The 12,549-nt window shown below is 42.9% G+C and overlaps 2 long non-coding RNA genes across 2 annotated transcripts; both read left to right on the plus strand.

The window, feature by feature from the left end:
* The first annotated feature begins 6,290 nt into the window (after positions 1 to 6,290).
* LOC121617796 lies at positions 6,291 to 7,298 on the plus strand. Its single transcript, XR_006007411.1, has 3 exons — positions 6,291 to 6,379; positions 6,899 to 7,097; positions 7,241 to 7,298. It is a non-coding gene; the product is annotated as an uncharacterized LOC121617796 (long non-coding RNA).
* Positions 7,299 to 9,220: 1,922 nt separating this feature from the next.
* Positions 9,221 to 10,228, plus strand: LOC121617797. The gene is made up of 3 exons (XR_006007412.1): positions 9,221 to 9,309; positions 9,829 to 10,027; positions 10,171 to 10,228. It is a non-coding gene; the product is annotated as an uncharacterized LOC121617797 (long non-coding RNA).
* The last annotated feature ends 2,321 nt before the right edge of the window (positions 10,229 to 12,549 follow it).

Below are 12,549 nucleotides of genomic sequence, written 5' to 3' on the forward strand. Positions count from 1 at the left end.
CTCCTGGATCTCTTCTTTTCCTTGCACCCTTTTCCAGGCTGGCAAAAAAACAAAGCCACACTTCACAGGTTAAAACTTCGTTCTGTGCCCTCACAGCTGAGCTCACGATCCAGTTGTTCTCATAAATACTACCTGCTAACTACCAGGCAACCGGTATTTACTGTTCTCTGCACTCAATCAAATCTCTATTTTATAATTGTAAATGAATGACTGCGGCTGCACCATTATAATCAGCTATACAAACATTTAAAATGAGTCATCAGAGCATCATAACAGAAAGTTATGGGCAACAGAAAGTTGGCTTTTTACCTTAAGTGCCACACAGCACCAAACCAGGCACCTTTGTCATATTTCGAAGCCTGTGTTTCTTCATGTAAACTAAAGCACAAAGGCTGGAGTTTTTATATTTGAACACCCTGGAGCAGCTTACTGCGGACCACAGCTGAAACGATTATCAATTAGTTGGTCGGCAGAAAATTAAACAACAACTTTTTTGGCAATGAATTAATCATTTCAGTCATTTTCTAAGCTATTGTGGCGAAACACTCTTTTGTTTTTTAGCTTCTCAAATGTGAGGATTTGTTCCTTTTCTTTGTCATATATGATAATGAACTGAATACTGACAAAACAAGTCATTTGAATACGTTGCCTTCGGCTGTGGGATATTGTAATGCCATTTTCACTTTTTTCTGACATTTTATGGAAAAAATTAATTGCAACAAGTAATTTTTACATTAATCAAACATGAAAATTACTGTTGGGTGCAGTCCTAGTGTGGACAAGGCCCAAAATGGAGACAAACAGTAGTTCACATATTATTTTATTTAGGCAGAAGTTGCTGGACTGCTGCATTGTGTTAAGACAGATTGAGGTATATTTTTGTTATTGATACTGAAATTTGGAGTGCGGACAAAAGCTGATAGAGATGTAAGTGTGTGTGTATGAGAGAGAGAGCTGGTTGACATTTTCACTCCAACAAGCAGAGGGCTGGTGGGCAATGCCAGCAACATAAGTCTGCGTGTGTTGTTGTTATGTGTGTGCTTATGCCTTTTAGAAATGCCACTTTCTACTGCCAGTTTATGACAGCCCTGAAGACACACACATACTCACCCGCACACACACACATGCACAAATAAAGGGGTTGTTACGATTGTTTTCTGCTGCAGGGTTTTTGCATGATGGTAAAGTGTCTCACTGCACTGAGGTAAACTGAATGCCAGCACCTTCTCCACCCCTTATATACATGCGCGCGCACACACACGCACAAAGAAAATAACACACACTCAAACCCATTTTTTTTCTCCGTCTTTATCTCTCTGTTTGTCTGTCTCTCCTTCAATTAGAGCCCATATGCTAGAATGCCCCCAGCTCTCCATGTGCCCCTTTGAAGTGAAGTAGATTAAAAAAAACAAACGTTTGGAAAACCATAAATGAGCATTTGCAGAGCTGAGAATAGATGAACACACACACACACACACACAGAGACATTCTCAGAAATACATTTATTAACATGCACGGACAGTATCACAGACATGCGTATGTACAGAAACACAGATCTCTGATGAGACATGAATAGATTCATCTGTGTCCATCTGAGTACACAAACACACAGTCACGTTATTAATATTTGATTCAATATTCTATATGACCTCTGCCTCTTTCAGAAATGTACTGTATGACGCATGTGCTGAGAGATAGGTAGGAATAGAAAAAAATAGTAAAAATGAGTGGCTTGCCGAATGTATTCAGGAGAAAGCGTTCCCTGCTGAATGTAGAGCAGGTTTGGGAAATTGGATTTTGAAGCCATTTTGTCCACTTCTTTAACTCCATAGATTTCTCAGCTCAATGTATTCACTGCACAGGGATTTGTTACCTGTAGTGCTGTGCACTATCTGTCTCTCTGTGGTTGGTCCTTACAAAACATACACGAGCGATTACACTGCGCATAGCACGGCATATATACTCAGGCACGCAACTTCCTGCTGTGCTCAGCTGGTATTTACATCCCATCCCCATAAGGCCTTGGGATTGCCCTCACAACATCTAACAACTAGGTAATTAACAGCAATGCTTCCGCGAGGGCGAGACAAACAACATCCACGCTTGAACAAAAAACGCACAAGCAGAGAGGCCCAGACCAAAAATGAGCGATAATGAACTGAATCATTACAAAAACAAACAATGTAACGTCATCTTAAAGGATAATCCTGGTCCTTTACTACTTTTCAGAGTTTTATACGTCATTCCTGTTAGTAATAAAAAAGATAATTAAGATATAAGTTAACTGATCATTCACGGAGCCCTGCGCCTCTTACATAGCTACTGTTACTATGTCTGTCATACCGTCTGTTCTTGCACTGCACATATGCTGTTTACACTGATAACAGTGGAAGATTTAGCACACAAATTTGCAGTAACCTTTAAAATAACTTGCCTTTGATTTCACACGGAAGCAAATGAAATAAGCTCATTTGTAGCAGATTTTTTATTTTTTATTTTTAGCTTGATTTGATCTGCTGCAGCTTTGCTATCATATCACATAATGGCTGCATACATTCTGTAATGCTAAGAGGCTTAAAGCCACATGTCCCAAGCAAAAACGTCAGCCAGCTGCCGATCCATGTAGGAGACGTGCATCGCTCTTGTGTTGCGGGGTCGATCTCGTTAGCCCTAGTATTATGCAGGAGTATTATAAATAAAAAATGTTACTGAAATGTGATTTGTTCCAGCCTAACCTTCAGAACCCCACTATAGAAACACATACTTGAACAAGCAGCAGGCTTCACTTTGACGTGAGAAAGGATATGATTCTGCAAATGTCACACTATGTAATGGGAGTTTGGCTGCAGCGCAAACTTCCCAAACTAAGAGCACTCTATGCTCTGATATACTGGCAGGTCGCTTTCACTCAGATACATACTTGTTCAGGACTGAAACATCTATTAAACTTACTTGTAACCCCAAATAATCATATAGATAGCTAATGACACGCCCCTTGCCATTGTAAATTAACCCTACACCCGCCACTACATCCTTGCTCACAGTTTATTTCTGGATAAGCGTTGATCTGCTGTGCTGGCTGAAGTTCTGCACACTCACAGTTTTACTACAGTGTGTTTTGTGGGATCATTAGCAACATTTCCAGTGTGCTCACTTTGGCTTTTCCTCCAAAAACAGTGGTTTAATTAATCTGGATGAACTTTTATCTTGTTAATGTGAGAACAACATTATCATTAAGCAGTGGAAATGATGAGAAGTTGTAATAAACCGGAACTGTCCTTTAAACTCCTGCTCGTAACAGCAAATAATGTCACAGAACAGGCCTGAAAATGTTAGACGAGACTGGCACAAAGCGAACCTTTTGCTTGTGTGAACAGAAAGCCGGACGACACCCCCGCTACTCCAAATTCAAGAGCGACTTTTCCGCGACGACCTCTGATAAGACAGTCTGACAGCATTTCAGGAGCAGACAGGAGAGTGGTTTCTCTTGTTTCTCCTCCGGTCTCCTGAGGTTAAACTATTTGTTTGTTGGGTTTTAGTGGGATCTAGTCTTACGGCCATAATGTAACAACTTCGGCTGCGACGAGAAGGCGAGAAGGGAGCAGTGGGAAATGCTCAGTGCGTGCGTGGGCAGGGTGTGTCAGCATGCATGTGTCATATGTCTGAGTATATTCAGGCATGTTCCTGTGTCAGTGATCCCCAAATGCAGTTCTGTTTTCTGTCTTAGCGTGTATTTAACTGGAGTCACCTGTCAGCTCAGGTGTAAATCAGGCCCTAATTAGACTGCTAGAGAGAAAACTACTTGACAGAGTAGAAATCCAGAATGAGAGGATTTGGGGAACTCTGGTGCATATATTCAAACTGACACCATAGAGCACTGAATCACACCTGCCTGTTGACAGGAGTGACTTCTCCTCGCTGACTACATTTCCAAGCACATCAGACGCCAGATTATTTTAAGGCATCAGATGGCATGTTTGCATATGCTCAAATAGTCTCATTACAGTAAAAATCAAAGTTTACATATAGTTATCTGTTCAGTAATCAGATTTCTTCCCAACCCACTGCACTGCTGCCAAAGCAATGCTTAAAGGTTCGGTAGATAACGTTTATAAAAATAACTTTTTGCTATTTTTGACTAAAGTGACTCTAACTGTCACTTTATCCTGATAGCAGTACATGAGAAAGATAATCTGTGAAGAAATCCGGCTTCCCCTGCTGCTCCAGTGGCATTGGCAAGAATCTGCTCCGCCTGAAGGAAAACAACCAACCAGAGCCAGTTTATTGTTGACTCTCGTTCCCAGGTCATCAAATACCGAAGCTCTGGGTCCAGCAGCTGACTCAAAATGTTGGTATTTGACAACCTCTGTATAAGACTGTACAATCAGGCTACTGCACCTTTAACCTGTCCCGGTCTTTATCGTGCAAATGAGATTGACAGTGAGGTGCCACATTTGATACATACATCTATTTTAAGGTTGCAGGTTACTTTTTTAGGCTAATGGCCGTACGTTTACTGTACTTGCTAAGAAAAAAGCTTTCATTGTTTCCTCACCTTCTAATGCATTAACATAGAAGGTCTAGAAAACAAATGCAGAGAAGCGTAGGTGAGATGCAGACATACTTCACATCCTTGGCCACTGCAGTGTTGTTTTACACCTAAGCAAAATGTCTTCCATTAAACCCACTCTGCATATGTCTAACGCCTGTTCTCCTGTGTAAGGTTCTAAATCCATAAAATATGAATTCGTGCTGTAATGTGAAAGGTTTAATCAGATCTTAAAGGTCTTTATGTGACATTACAGGAAGTTAGCCTGGTGCGTACTCCTCTTGCTCTCTAAGGTAATGGGGTGAGATCTCTGTCACTGTTAAATTTGGTCAATTTAAAATTTTTGAGATAAGTGGAAGGAATAACAGCCCAGTGTGTAGGATTTAGATTTCCTGGTAGAATATAACATTCATGAGCACAGAAACCCCTGAAAATAAGAATCATTGTTTTTTCTTCACCTTAGAATGAACTCTTTATATCTACAGAGGGAGCGGGTCCTCTTCCATGGGTCCACATTGTAGCACTGTTATGTTCATACAGTCGCCCAGAGCAGACGAACCAAACACTGGCTCTATAGAGGGATGCTTTGCACTTTTCAAAAGTTTCGCAGCCAATGTAGGTTCTCCTGAGGGGAGGTGAGGGGTATTCCGTTGATTGCAGTCTGCAACCTCATTGCTCGATGCCACTAAATCCTACACACCGATCCTTTAAGCATTTCTGTTTATGGAGATAGTTCTCCAACCTGAAACTTAACACAGAATGCAAGCATTTGCAAACAAATTGTTTGTGACAGTGGTTTTACAAAGTGCTCCTGAGCCCATGCAGTAATCTCCTTTATACAGTCATGTGTTCACAAAGTGGTGAACCTCACTGCATCCTTGCTTGTGAACGACTGAGCCTTTTCAGGATGCTCTCTTCATACCCAATCATGATACTGTCACCTGTTACCAATCAACCTGTTTACCTGTGGAATGATCCAAACAGGTGTTTTTGGAGCGTTCCACAACTTTCCCAGTCTTTTGTTGCTCCTGTCTCAACTTGTTTGAAACATGTTGCTGCATCAAATTCAGAATAAGCACTTTCAGTTGACTGTATGTCAAAAAGGACCAGCAAATTTTCACATTCTGTTTTATTTATGTTTTAAACAGCATCCCAACTTCTTTGGAATCGGGGTTGTAAATAAAGCATTTATAAACCAAATGGATTTTCTGAAAAATGCATTGTAACAAAGCTGAAAACAGGGCAGCGACACATGGCTGTTGGTGTCTGTGCATGTGCCTGTAAAATTAACATTGATTTATGTTCATTTATATCACCTGAATAACTACATCGCCATAAACAAGATATAGAAAAAACGACGAGGTGGCGCTACCCGGGGACCGACAGACTGGCTCCCCTCCTCCAATCGCCTCTCCCCGTTTCCATCTTTCGCGGGCCAATCGCGCCTCGCCATTTCCATCTTTCGCCGGACGGCCAATCGCGGCTCGCCATTTCCATCTTTTCCCCCGGCCAATCGCGGGCCCTCATTTCCATCTTTCGGCCGGCGGCCAATCGCGGCGCCTCATTTCCATCTTTTCCCCCGGCCAATCGCGGCTCGCCATTTCCATCTTTCGGCCGACGGCCAATCGCGGCGCCTCATTTCCATCTTTTCCCCCGGCCAATCGCGGCTCGCCATTTCCATCTTTCCCCGAGGCCAATCCCTGCCGGCTTCCGGCCAGTACGAAAATAAACCCGGCAACGGGAGCCGGCCGCGGTGTTTACGGCTGAAGCCGCTTCAAGTGTCCCGGTCCGCTTCTGCCGCTCTCAGGTTTCATCCGCCGACATAATGAGGTGAGCTTCTGCTGCTGGCGAACTTATTTTACGCTTATTTGGTTTTGACGACGAGCTAGCTAGCTTCTTTACGCTGTTACGCTATATGACGAGCGCTATATCGGCATTAATGCCGTTGCATAACGTTACTGTCTTGGTGCACGTAGGTGCAGAGAGAGTCGCTGTTAATTACTGTCCTGGTCTGTGTAGATTCAGATAAAATCACATAGAGCGACGCATAATTATAACCCTCATATTAGCGTGCGATTTCAGTCAAGTTAAATTTAGACTTTATGCTGGTTTTCCTCAAAGAACAATACATAAACTTAACGTTTTATTAGCCTCAATGTTCTTACAGTAACGTTATAATGTTAGAGCATGTTCTCTTGCAGTTCTTCTTAATATCATTATTGTGCTTATGATGATGATGATGATGATTATTATTATCATCCTGGAAATAGTGACACAATGAATGTCTTTTAAATGACCAAACACAACAAATTAACCTACAGTTATTGATCACGTGGTTACCATCTGAAGGCAACAGCCTGAATCTCCAGCTGTGGCTCCGGAGGGCCTCCATAGATGAACCAGGACTGTTAGGCTGCATCCCTGGTAGTGAAGCCCCCCTCACTGCTTTCAGCCACTCAGGGGACCCTTTTCACTGTGTCAACATCTACAGCGTCAGGGTGCTCGGGAGGAAGCGGGGCCTCTTTTCAGCCGCCTGCTGTTTACTCTGGTCAGTTATCATGATGAGGTTATTTTTCTTATCCAGAAATACAATAATCTGATGCTGTGAGAAGTTACACTCTGACAGATGTGTTATTTGTCTGTCTGTGATATTGTGTGTTTTTGATTTTGCTGTACTCTTATATTTATCAGGGTGTAGATGAGCGCAGTGTCCCAGGGATGGACCGAGTGGACAGCCTGGCAGAGTATTTGCTGGGGCTGAGGACTCAAACTGGACAAACACTGAGCAACCAGCAGGCCACCACCATCAAAGCCCTGTGGCAGAACCTTCTGCGTATGCCACCAGCAGCGAGTGGCATACACTGCATGGCACTGCGTGTGTCTGACAACAGGACACTTCAGGTGTTGTAAAAAAGAATTTAAACCAGGTGTGGAGAGCATGACATGTTGTGTCTGAGCATCAACAGGATCCCCTGCCAAGTGGCCAGACTGTTGTTGTCTCGTAGAGTCCAACTTTGTCAGACTCTGTAACATTAAGAGCCCTAGAAAACAGGCAGTTAACCTCTGACAAGATGGACTCAGATTCTCAGAGACTACAGCAAGATCAGGCAGCTGGTCCTGGGTAATGGTACGGTCATGCACAACACTACTCTGCAGTTGTTTGATGTGAATCAGACGGTGGCACAACAAGCGACTGACGAGGCAAAAATGTAGTATTCTGCTGCAGGGAGTCAACCTGCCTGCTGCCTCTATTCCTGCTGCTCCTGTCCCTCTCCCACCTGTACAGCCATGCCCCATAGCCTGCTTCTTCTATCAGCCCATTGCTGTAATAATTTAATTATCATCCCATGTAACAGGTCTGGTATTTCAGGAAAGTCAGCATTACAGAAATAACATACTGTATATACTGACAAATATTGTGTGTTCCTGGCAAAGTCTGTCGATATTGTGTTTTAGTATATGCAGTATATATATTGTAGAGCAGTGTTTTCTAGCTTTAATTATTATACTTTGTATTCAGTTTATTTATACATTTTCTTCATTAATTTCTTTGTGTGTGTGTGTGTGTGTGTTATGGTTACAATTGTGTGCATGAGAGAGAATTAAGGTGTATATTTTCTAATAAAATGTATATTTCTACAGCAGGACTAATAAATCATTTCTACTAAACATATCTGTAAAAACAGGAGTCAGGTAAAGTTTAGCTTTTTGCAAACTCAAGCAGACAATGAAATAACAAGAAAGGAACCAAAAAGTAGTTCCACATTGTACAGTCAGCTAGACAAGGCAGCTGCATTGTTGCAGTGCTTTATTCCATTAGTTGTTAATTAGATTGTATCCTTAAATTGCATCTATTTCTAAAGAAAACGCACAAAGTTACATGTGTGTATGTGTGGTTCTCAAATGTTGCTATTCAAAATAACCCATGTTCCTATTTGCGTTTCATTTTTAAGTGATTTTTGAACGATTCATAACACTTTGTAAGAGTTTGGGTTTGTGGAGATATGGTCCATGTTGGGATTGAACCGGCGACCTTTGGAACCAGAGTCCCCCTACTGTACGCCAGCAAAAATTCACGTTTGGACGTATTTCTCAAACTATCACCATAAAAACTCACTCCTATAACTTCCGGCGGGCAACAGAGTCGATAATCACTGTCATTTCACTTCATTTCCTCCTTTTTTCTCTCTTTTTCTTCCTTTTCCTCCTTCCCCCTTCTTCCCCCCTCCTTCCCCCTTCTTCCCCTTCTTTCCGCTTCTTCCCCCGGCCATACAGACTATTGTTCCCCAGCTTTGGCGCTACCCGGGGACCGACAGACTGGCTCCCCTCCTCCAATCGCCTCTCCCCGTTTCCATCTTTCGCGGGCCAATCGCGCCTCGCCATTTCCATCTTTCGCCGGACGGCCAATCGCGGCTCGCCATTTCCATCTTTTCCCCCGGCCAATCGCGGGCCCTCATTTCCATCTTTCGGCCGGCGGCCAATCGCGGCGCCTCATTTCCATCTTTTCCCCCGGCCAATCGCGGCTCGCCATTTCCATCTTTCGGCCGACGGCCAATCGCGGCGCCTCATTTCCATCTTTTCCCCCGGCCAATCGCGGCTCGCCATTTCCATCTTTCCCCGAGGCCAATCCCTGCCGGCTTCCGGCCAGTACGAAAATAAACCCGGCAACGGGAGCCGGCCGCGGTGTTTACGGCTGAAGCCGCTTCAAGTGTCCCGGTCCGCTTCTGCCGCTCTCAGGTTTCATCCGCCGACATAATGAGGTGAGCTTCTGCTGCTGGCGAACTTATTTTACGCTTATTTGGTTTTGACGACGAGCTAGCTAGCTTCTTTACGCTGTTACGCTATATGACGAGCGCTATATCGGCATTAATGCCGTTGCATAACGTTACTGTCTTGGTGCACGTAGGTGCAGAGAGAGTCGCTGTTAATTACTGTCCTGGTCTGTGTAGATTCAGATAAAATCACATAGAGCGACGCATAATTATAACCCTCATATTAGCGTGCGATTTCAGTCAAGTTAAATTTAGACTTTATGCTGGTTTTCCTCAAAGAACAATACATAAACTTAACGTTTTATTAGCCTCAATGTTCTTACAGTAACGTTATAATGTTAGAGCATGTTCTCTTGCAGTTCTTCTTAATATCATTATTGTGCTTATGATGATGATGATGATGATTATTATTATCATCCTGGAAATAGTGACACAATGAATGTCTTTTAAATGACCAAACACAACAAATTAACCTACAGTTATTGATCACGTGGTTACCATCTGAAGGCAACAGCCTGAATCTCCAGCTGTGGCTCCGGAGGGCCTCCATAGATGAACCAGGACTGTTAGGCTGCATCCCTGGTAGTGAAGCCCCCCTCACTGCTTTCAGCCACTCAGGGGACCCTTTTCACTGTGTCAACATCTACAGCGTCAGGGTGCTCGGGAGGAAGCGGGGCCTCTTTTCAGCCGCCTGCTGTTTACTCTGGTCAGTTATCATGATGAGGTTATTTTTCTTATCCAGAAATACAATAATCTGATGCTGTGAGAAGTTACACTCTGACAGATGTGTTATTTGTCTGTCTGTGATATTGTGTGTTTTTGATTTTGCTGTACTCTTATATTTATCAGGGTGTAGATGAGCGCAGTGTCCCAGGGATGGACCGAGTGGACAGCCTGGCAGAGTATTTGCTGGGGCTGAGGACTCAAACTGGACAAACACTGAGCAACCAGCAGGCCACCACCATCAAAGCCCTGTGGCAGAACCTTCTGCGTATGCCACCAGCAGCGAGTGGCATACACTGCATGGCACTGCGTGTGTCTGACAACAGGACACTTCAGGTGTTGTAAAAAAGAATTTAAACCAGGTGTGGAGAGCATGACATGTTGTGTCTGAGCATCAACAGGATCCCCTGCCAAGTGGCCAGACTGTTGTTGTCTCGTAGAGTCCAACTTTGTCAGACTCTGTAACATTAAGAGCCCTAGAAAACAGGCAGTTAACCTCTGACAAGATGGACTCAGATTCTCAGAGACTACAGCAAGATCAGGCAGCTGGTCCTGGGTAATGGTACGGTCATGCACAACACTACTCTGCAGTTGTTTGATGTGAATCAGACGGTGGCACAACAAGCGACTGACGAGGCAAAAATGTAGTATTCTGCTGCAGGGAGTCAACCTGCCTGCTGCCTCTATTCCTGCTGCTCCTGTCCCTCTCCCACCTGTACAGCCATGCCCCATAGCCTGCTTCTTCTATCAGCCCATTGCTGTAATAATTTAATTATCATCCCATGTAACAGGTCTGGTATTTCAGGAAAGTCAGCATTACAGAAATAACATACTGTATATACTGACAAATATTGTGTGTTCCTGGCAAAGTCTGTCGATATTGTGTTTTAGTATATGCAGTATATATATTGTAGAGCAGTGTTTTCTAGCTTTAATTATTATACTTTGTATTCAGTTTATTTATACATTTTCTTTCATTAATTTCTTTGTGTGTGTGTGTGTGTGTGTTATGGTTACAATTGTGTGCATGAGAGAGAATTAAGGTGTATATTTTCTAATAAAATGTATATTTCTACAGCAGGACTAATAAATCATTTCTACTAAACATATCTGTAAAAACAGGAGTCAGGTAAAGTTTAGCTTTTTGCAAACTCAAGCAGACAATGAAATAACAAGAAAGGAACCAAAAAGTAGTTCCACATTGTACAGTCAGCTAGACAAGGCAGCTGCATTGTTGCAGTGCTTTATTCCATTAGTTGTTAATTAGATTGTATCCTTAAATTGCATCTATTTCTAAAGAAAACGCACAAAGTTACATGTGTGTATGTGTGGTTCTCAAATGTTGCTATTCAAAATAACCCATGTTCCTATTTGCGTTTCATTTTTAAGTGATTTTTGAACGATTCATAACACTTTGTAAGAGTTTGGGTTTGTGGAGATATGGTCCATGTTGGGATTGAACCGGCGACCTTTGGAACCAGAGTCCCCCTACTGTACGCCAGCAAAAATTCACGTTTGGACGTATTTCTCAAACTATCACCATAAAAACTCACTCCTATAACTTCCGGCGGGCAACAGAGTCGATAATCACTGTCATTTCACTTCATTTCCTCCTTTTTTCTCTCTTTTTCTTCCTTTTCCTCCTTCCCCCTTCTTCCCCCCTCCTTCCCCCTTCTTCCCCTTCTTTCCGCTTCTTCCCCCGGCCATACAGACTATTGTTCCCCAGCTTGTGGCCGAGTGGTTAAGGCGATGGACTGCTAATCCATTGTGCTCTGCATGCGTGGGTTCGAATCCCATCCTCGTCGTAGTGCAGTTATCTTAGTGAAATTCTCCATTGTGAGATCAATAAAGTCTAATCTGAGAAGCTGATGAGAGTCATGGTAACCTAAACATGAGATGAGTTCATAAGATGAAATCTGTTGCTCTCAAACGTTCTCACCAGCTCTCATTTCTGACCATCTGAAGCTGTTTTATGACATCTGCACCCCAGCAGACTGTGTACGAAGCAGCTGCCAGTATGTAAAACAAATATCAAAGAGGATCACGAAATTCAGAAAAGCGTGTGGATCAATGCATAAGAACAAAAGCAAACATTCAATTCAAAGTGCAACCTCTCAGACATCCCTGAGCCAGTGGTGGGTCAGTCACTACGACGGCGAGCTCGCTCAGCCTCGAAAGTCAGGCCAAGATCTCAAAGTTTCCAAAGATAATGCATAATTAAGTCAGGCTGAGTCTGGGGAAACTGCTCTGTAACATAACGCTCAAAACAGAATATTTCCATTAGGTTTGATATCTGATGTCATAAAACATGGCCTCAAAAACTCAGTGTGGCTTATCGCTGCAGATACAAAGTATGAGACATTGTGGGACAATTTAAGGGCAAAGCTAGGGTCAGTGGGGATAAAATTATTATGAAAATAACAATATTCACATAATAACTCATTATTTATATATCACTTTTCAAGAAAACAGTTACAAAGTGCTTTGTAATAGGACAATTGGAAA

Source organism: Chelmon rostratus, chromosome 14, assembly GCF_017976325.1.
Source record: "Chelmon rostratus isolate fCheRos1 chromosome 14, fCheRos1.pri, whole genome shotgun sequence".
Classification (NCBI taxonomy): Eukaryota; Metazoa; Chordata; class Actinopteri; order Chaetodontiformes; family Chaetodontidae; genus Chelmon; species Chelmon rostratus.